Source organism: Rosa chinensis, chromosome 6 (genome assembly GCF_002994745.2).
Source record: "Rosa chinensis cultivar Old Blush chromosome 6, RchiOBHm-V2, whole genome shotgun sequence".
Lineage (NCBI taxonomy): Eukaryota > Viridiplantae > Streptophyta > Magnoliopsida > Rosales > Rosaceae > Rosa > Rosa chinensis.
In genome coordinates this window covers 27,408,905-27,415,040 of record NC_037093.1, presented here as the reverse complement: position 1 = coordinate 27,415,040, position 6,136 = coordinate 27,408,905, and the positions used below count along the sequence as shown (strand labels likewise).

General features: G+C 35.2%; 1 long non-coding RNA gene across 1 annotated transcript; it reads left to right on the top strand.

Moving 5' to 3' along the window:
* Nucleotides 1–1,345: 1,345 nt before the first annotated feature.
* On the top strand, nt 1,346–4,832 carry LOC121049767. Its single transcript, XR_005801294.1, has 4 exons — nt 1,346–1,465; nt 1,686–1,770; nt 1,910–2,006; nt 4,803–4,832. It is a non-coding gene; the product is annotated as an uncharacterized LOC121049767 (long non-coding RNA).
* The last annotated feature ends 1,304 nt before the right edge of the window (nt 4,833–6,136 follow it).

Genomic DNA, 6,136 nt, shown 5'->3' with positions numbered 1-6,136 from the left:
TCTAGACTCAAAACTACCTAAAAACACAAAATAAGTTAGAAATGATAATGTTAAGAGAATAACCAAGCAAATTGTCACTATGCCAAAAAGGCCTTCAGACGACACGCATCAGACGACATAAGTCTTGTTTTATGTCGTCTGAGTTTTTCAGACAACATAATTTTTTTTTTCTGTCATCTGAATATACACTAAAACCATACTGGTTTAATTTGGAAAAATGGTGAGCATTCAGACAACAAATTTGTGTAGTTGTAGAAAGTGGTGATTTTCTATCTCAAATTTGGATAAATGGTGAGCATTTAGACAACACATTTGTGTAGTTGTAGAAGGTGGTGATTTCCTATCTCAAATTTGGATAAATGGTGAGCATTCAGACAACACATTTGTGTAGTTGTAGAAGGTGGTGATTTCCTATCAAATTTGGAGGGATATCCAAAAATTGATTGAGTCTTTTCCCTCTCAAATAGCCACGCTCTAGTTGACTAGAATTTGTGACATTCAGACAACATTTAAATGTCGTCTGAGTGTGGAGCTTGTTTTAAAATTTTCCAAGGTATTTTGACTTGTGCTTTTGGACATAGATCCCTCGCAATTAAGTCATTTTCTGTCATTCTCACTCGATCAGCTCTCTCAGCTTGACCTAGAACTCGCAAAACTGAAAACCTCAAAAACCAGCTTCTCTCCTAGCCTTCTCACTCAGCTTTCTCAAAACTCGATTCTTACTCTCTCCTTCGTCTTCTCGCTCTCTCGATTCTTCTTCTTAGTCTCTCCTTCTTCTTCTTAGTTTCAATTTTAGGTTTGATTTCGATTAGGTTTTTCTTCTATTTGGGGTGATTGGATTTTACTTTTCCTCTTATCCTCGTCAAAATGAGGTGTTCCAATTACTGAAAACCCAGACCTCTCTCTCTCTCTCTCTGACTTTCAGCCTCCTTCACTGTCGATGGTGGCAAACGGCGGCATTCAGTGACTCTTGTCTTGGTCTCTCTATGAATTCGAAGTCAATCACTTAGTGACTCGTCGTCTCTCTCTCAATCTCTCCTGGACGATTGCCGGCACTAGCCCTCTCCCTCTATCCTCGAAGGTCAATGGCACCGACCCTTTCTCCTCGAATTAGACTGGAGCAGTGGAAGACGATACTGTTGGAATCGAGAGAGCAGGAGAAGAAGTCTGTTCGCGTTTCATTTGGATCAATCTTGAAAGCTTAGCTATCGAAGGTATTGTTTCCCAGATTCCTATTTTTTTTTGTTTTGATTGGGGTTTTTGTTGCGGTTGGGTTTGGATTGATATGGGTTTCAATCTTTTTACTGTGGTTGGTTTTGAATTCAATTGGGTTTCGATTTTGTAGGGGTATTGTTCGGTTTTGCTGTGAGGAGGAAGAGGACCTGCGTTTTGGATAACTGTGTTTTGAGCCAAGGAGAAGTGAGGGACTTGGGTATAGGGTTGTGATCGATACTTAGTTTTTGGGGTAAGTTCACATAATTTCGATTTTGATTGAAATATTGAAACTCTGGTTTTGATTTGAATATGGATTCTATTTGATTGCTGGGTCAGTGAACAATTTTGAGAGTTGTTATACAATTTCTGCTTAAACCTTACTTTGGTGTTGAATGAATATGGTTAATGGTTCTAAATGTTTAATGAATGTCTTTGAAGTTTTCCCCTATTACGGCTTTTGTCATCTGCAGACGTGTTAGTGCAATAATGTTTGCGAGAAGAGGTCCAAGAGGCTGTGCTTATGCAGATCCAGAATGACACCTTATTAGTCCAAAGGTATTACAATTAGTTTTCTCTCTGCTTTGTCAGTGTCATGCTGATTAACCTGCCAATTACAATACAATTTCAATTCACAGAGTTAGTTCAGTTGTGATATGTCCTTGAATGGCAAGCTTATTATGCCTTTTACTTGCAGGAATATCAAAGTTGGCAATTCGTAAAAGGGCTCAACTCGTACTAACATGTGAGACATATTCTGGGTTGAGAAATTCTGGGAAAAATTTCAGTACAAGGTGCGGTTACTCGATCCTCTTTTTTTTTTCCCAATCTTTTGTTTATATAATTTGTTTGATACGTCGACTGTGTATTGATATTGGATTGTGTTATACTGATGATAATATAGTGTAGATATTGGATTGTGTTACACTATTGATAAGATGGTGTTGGAATACTATTGATAAGATAGTGTTGGAATACAATGAGATGAATTTCATATTTTCTTAGATAATCTTAATAAACTTTGTAGTTCCAGCATAACGTACAATAGCTTTGGATGTATAAGGATTGCCACATTCTTGAAGGATAAGTACTTTGGAAGTTGAGAAACTCCCGACTCATAGCTGCAATGAATTAGATTATATACAAAGTTTTATTGATAGGATATATTTTGTACATACTGGGGTTGTATTGTACATTAATAATTGACTTGCTCGCAAAAACGTAATATTCCTATGGCTGAGGTCGTCTATAAGACGCCCTATACGTTAGATGATGGAGCAGTTACATTTGGATCAAAGAAGACCACTATTGATGCGGCTGAAATAGCCTCACAATTTAACCCTGCAAAATGTAGTTGTCAGTATAGGATAAGCAGGGATCGTTCAGTCCGGGGATTGTAGGGTACACCTACACAAAAAGGTCAATTAACAAATAAAAGAATTAAATGGGGGGTTTTGAAATTTGGTTCCTAATCTACTTAAAATAAAAACAAAACAAATAAAACTATATACAATGATCGACTTCCCTAACCTAGACCACTACCACTCGGAAATTACTAAGTGTAAAAACAGAAAATCCATTTCAACATGCTACAAAAACGTGCCCATCTTAAATGCCTAGATAAGCACTCAAATGAAAAGCCTCAGCGGATCAATCCACTTATCTGATTCGCTCTAATGTAGGCTTGGATCGGAAAAGTCCTTACCAAGCCTAATACTACTAATTTTCGAAAACACTCAGCGTAATTCTCTTAACTAGTAGTATTAACTAACCCTCGAATCAACTCACACGTGCAAATTAACCATTAGACATAGAATTTAACAAGTAATTTCCATAATCATTTAACCATTGAACATAGTTTTTACCACTTTTTAGAACTAATTGCTACTTGTTTAACTCAGCACCTTATCAAATAACAATTACTCTTGGCAAATTAAGCAAACACACAAGAACTCTCACCGTTATTCTAGCATGCAAACTTATGAACCTAACTCTGAAAATTACCTAAACACATAAAAGGACACAAGATTGTAACATGCATCATAAAAGAATTCTCGAAATTAACTCAATAATAAACTGAAAATCTCAAAAATATTAATAAAAATATTCTGAAAATTCCGTGTCTCCAATTACACAACTCGCAAATTGAAACACACAAAACCGAAACAAAAATTATAAGTAGAGTCATAGTTACACTTTTAAGCTTTCCTCAGTGGCTTAGCAACACGGTGATGAACTCGTCTCTGCTATGGTGGTGGAGCGTCCTTGACTCAGCGCCTTAGAGCTTTGTAGATTGATGGATGGATGGTGTCACGGTCTTGTAGGTGATGGAAGTTTAAGGAGTGAATTAGGCAGAGTCTTGGAAAAGTTTTTGGCCAGGAAGTGATAGGCAAGGAATTATCTTGGCTGGGAAGTGATGTCAATTCTATTTTGGACGTTGCCTATTTATAGGGGAGCAATGGTTGGCTTTTGTCAATCATACCCTTCATCATTGGACGGATGAGATTGCATCGTAATTCCTTTAATTTTCCAACTGAAACATCTCCTTTAAGGCCTTAACTCCTCTCATAATGGGGCAATTCCTTTAATTTCCAAGTTGAAACATCTTTCTCCTATTTATTTTCCAGTTGAAACATCTTTCTCTTTTATTCCTCAACTGAAAACGTCTTTCTCCTTTATTCCCTAACTGAAAACGTCTTTCTCCTTTATTTCCCTTCTTCATTGCTTGGTCAAATATCTTAATGCTTTATTTTATGACTCCATCATTGTTGTTTCCAAGAGTTCCACCAGGCAAGGTTTCCTACAACAAGCAGGAGAATATCAGAATTTTCTAGAGAAAATAAAGGGAATTAAAATGTAAAGACCGCAAAAACAGTCGACAGTGAGGAATCCTGATCCAGCTAGGATTTTTCATGAATTTTACTTTTTCCGCCTATTTCACTCCAAACACTCAATAAGACTCTCAAAATGACTTAATGACTCAAAACACTAAACTAAGGGAGAAACAAGGCTAAAATGGGCCATATATTCAATAATATCGTCACACTTTTTGCTCCTATCAACTATCTCTGTGATTGATCCGATGACTGAGGGATAATCACAAATACACTTCATCTGGTGGAGAGGAGCAGGGTGTTCTGTACCCTGGTATTATTAAAGGAATTAAGCAATGGATTAAGGCTGTTCCAACTAATCCAAATGCTGCTAAGCCGCTACTATATGTCACGGTGACAGTTCCCTTGCTATATATTAGATAATGCCAACTTGTTAGATAATGCCCTTCTTATTTCTAATCATTGTAGTCTGCTTGGGATTTTGATCAAGGAAATAAGTTCACTTGGATTGTTGATAAAACCTTAAAAGCAAACTTTAGTCATCTCCTGGAATTAATTGAATTAAATAAGTCAAGGGATAAAGGGTGGTAGGGAATAAAGTTCTGACATAATCTGTTAGATGAGTTTCGAGGGCTGTTTTATATATATATATATATATATATATTTTTTTTTTCATTTTATATTTTCATTCTGATCATACCAAAACCTAAATAGATTTTAGTATGCCTCTCTAATATTGTTTTTATATTCTTGCAGGTGCTACTAATAAGCCTCAGGAATTAGATGACGCGGTTCTTAGGAGATTGGTTAGTTTTATTTTCTTCTCTCTTACACAACAAGATGGGGAATTTTAATCAAGCTTTGCAGTAACAACATAGTTGGTTAAAGGATCTGTGGTTCTGTTATGTGTATCCAGTTGTTTAGGAGTTTCATTTGGTGTTGGTTGAGTTCCAGTTGCTTAAGAGTTTCGCTTTTATCTGCTGAAATTAATGGGTATAAATCATGAATGCATTTGTGCGTGCTATATTTGTCTCTTCCTTTTTGTTCATAAACCCAGTACGAAAGAACTTTGCTTGCACTTTGTTAATTAAAGCCTTTTTGGTCTTATGCATTGCTTAATTAAAGTATCAGAACATTCATTCTTCTTTATAGTTATCATGCTCTGAACCATATTTAGCAGAGGATTATGAGTTCTAAATTCTTAGAAGCTCTTTTATATAAGGATCCTGTGGTACTATGTCTTTATGGATTCTGTATTACAATTTTGTTCCAAGAATATTTGAGGGAGTAGTACAATATAACCCTCCTAATGCCATATGCTCTTATTATTGAGTTATGAAATTTATGTGAAGAGAAAGGTTCATTATTGTTTGATGCACATCATTTTAGTTAACAAAAAAAAAAAACAAAATGGTTTGCTATCTGTTAGGTACAGCACGCTATGCATTACGTGAAAAGAAAAGAAAATATAGACAGCCCGTTGTTGTATGACAAAGAATAACCACTATAGTTTTAAAGTTCAAGCTTAAGGCAGTATCTTTTTAATAAGATAAAGTTTTATTTAACTACAGCTTTCTTTGACTTTTACTTATTTTGTCATCAACAATACTTCTGAATTGAAGAAAATAGGAGGGATGGTTCGGTTTTACCTAGACTAAGTTTTTTTTATATTTTTTTCACTAATCAATAGGAATTTAATTGATAGCTGTGTTTTTGGTTTTTTTTTTTTTAATTTGAAAATTTTTAATTGTATTGTTCATAGGTTGAGTCCGGTTTTTCATTTTTGTTGTCTGTTTTTAATTTGCAGGTATTACATATTGAAGGGGGAGAAATTTCGAATGGAAACAAAGAAAAGAGGTTTGTTGTTGTGCTGTAAATTGTATTGGTTGTTGTTTTGAATGGAAAATGTTGCCTTTTCTTATCTATTTCATCTCTGCTGTGGATGTTGTCTGTGTTTTGAAGACAAAATATCTATAGATTTTGGGGTTAAATTAAATTACTTTACTCATTTCTATGTTTTTTTGGTTTTGATTGAGTTCCCTGTTGTGGTTGCCTTTGAATTAATATGGATTTTGATATTTTAGGAGTAT